Source organism: Corvus brachyrhynchos, unplaced genomic scaffold (assembly GCF_000691975.1).
Source record: "Corvus brachyrhynchos isolate BGI_N302 unplaced genomic scaffold, ASM69197v1 scaffold221, whole genome shotgun sequence".
NCBI classification, from domain to species: Eukaryota; Metazoa; Chordata; class Aves; order Passeriformes; family Corvidae; genus Corvus; species Corvus brachyrhynchos.
Genome location: NW_008236622.1, coordinates 2,782,133 through 2,784,490, shown reverse-complemented (window position 1 = coordinate 2,784,490; position 2,358 = coordinate 2,782,133).

Below are 2,358 nucleotides of genomic sequence, written 5' to 3'. Positions count from 1 at the left end.
GGCTGCCTTGAGTGAGGGAGGGAGCCGGGAAAAGCAACCTGGTTTCCGATTTCCTCCAAAGACTGCTGAAGGGTAACATACAGTAATGCGATGATTTCTTTCTTTCTTCCTTTTTTTTTTTTTTTCTTTTATTTTTTTATTACCTGCCCCTTGCATTGGGTTAGATGCGATTTACAAAAAAAAAAAAAAAAAAAAAAATAAAAAAAAAAAAATAAAACAATGAAGTGGAACTGAAAATACGTGTAAAGCACCTTCCTCCTTCTCTAAAATGCCAGGCAGTTGTTCTGTACCAAAATCGTTCATAAAGTTCTTGTGGGTTTGAAGATGGTAACAAAAACTCTTGCACAATTCCTAACACATCTTTGTCTCCCTTGGTGCAGAGGGGATGCCCTTGGAAAACCTAATGCTGAAAATCAGACTTTTGTATGAAAGCAAATGTTCAGACATGATAGTAATAAAAGAACATAATAAATGATATTCATTTTTATAATTACCTCAATTGTTTGGGAAATACAGTGTTGCTTATGTACTGCTGGAGGGGATGCTTGCTTAAAATAACGTGGACTTCTTAAAGGGTATGGGTGGAGGGCTGGAGTGCAACATTTGACGTGTTCAAAGATCAGGAGCTGCTCTTGCAGAAACAAATACAGATCTCACAAGTGTAGTGCAGGTTTTATGGCTGTGTCAAAGCAGGTTTCTATTTAACTATTGTCTTTTCTGTTGTATATAAAAAGTCTTTCAAGTGCCACTGTATTACTGTCCTAAGAGTTTTAAAACATTTGCCATCACAGCAGTATTCATTTTTGTCTTGACATGTATGTCCAGGAGTCACTGTCAAATAGAAGTGGATCTACAGCGTGACAAGAAATGTGGGATTTAAAAAGACATTTATCATACTGAGAACATTAGCATGTATGAAAACAAAAATAAAATTATATATATTATATATATTATATAGTGCTAACAAAACATAAGATATGTAAGATATTTCTTGACATTGATTGGTAACAGGCATAGCAGGGAAGCATAGAAAAATGCATAAAATGATTTATTTTTTCCCTTTGTCTGAGTCCGAGGGTATATTTATGTATGAAGAGGGAGGAAATGTACAGCTGTGTGTTCATGGCTGTAATAGAGCTTTTATGGAGCCAGCCCAGCGTTTGATTTCAGAGCACTGGCTGGAGACTCATTGCCTGTGAATTGTCATTGCTCTGTGATGGAGCCAGATGGTGGTCTGGCTCTTTCTGGGAGCTCTGCCTAGAGTCTGTACCATCGTTAAAACTTGATGATTAAAAAAAAAAAAGGAAAAAAGAGATTTTACTATTTCTGCTTTTGTAATTTCTTGGAAAAAGTCCTGATATATTAAAGGTTAAGTGGTGTGTTGCATATGAAAAGTGCAGACACCCTAAGTAGTTTTTAATCTTGGTGTTCTCTGCTGCTCTTTGAAGGCTCATTTTGGAACTTGAGTTTTTAAACAAACGTGGTTTTGCCAAACTGTTCTCTTAGGAGACTACAGACTTTTCTATAGGAAGTACATTTTACATTGCCTATTTGGGTGTTGTGCCTTCAGAAAATGTTAAGAGTATGATTAGGAAAAAGGAAATTGATTTGTGAAAATAAATTAATATAAACAGGATGCTGATAAGTGTGCGTGTATGTGTGGGTGTATGTGTGAAAATTTTAGTGATGTGTAATATGTGTATTTCTTGTAACTTTTTAAGTTAAACAGCTGATAACTAGCTACTAAGCTTTTTGAGTTCTTGATGAAATTTTGGCATTAGATGTTGAATTTATTCTGAAAAGGAAACACATTTAATAAACTAGTTAAAAGATTATTGCATAAGGTTGCCTATACACTTGCTGAATGACTGCATTACATGTTGGTTCCCTCAGCTCATTTTCACCATCAGTGAAATAACATAAAATCTAGCAATGGGAGACCTTTTAATTGGCCTGTTAGGATGTATTCCTAGATTCCAGACAGCAGTGCTAGAAACGGGAGGGATAGTTAATTTGGTATTTAAAATACATATTAAGGTACTAGTGTTGTGGAATGAGTTGTTCTGTGTTTACAGCTGTGCACGTTCAGTGCAGTGCTGAGAGGATTTTGGATGTTTGGCTTTGGGCTGTAGCCGGTGGGGTTTTTTATTTTCTTCCGTTGGTGTGTCCGGGGGCAGTGCTTGAATATCTGACCTGCTTGTAGAGCACGGCGCTTGCTTTTCGTCCCTGCCTGCTTTCTGAAGCTGCCTGCTCCCCCCTGCACTGCCCTGTGTGCGCTCCCCCAGCACTGCTGTGGGCAGGGCGGGCGGCTGGGAGCCGGGAGCCCCTCTGGAGCTGGCCCCGGGGACGGCAGCCCAC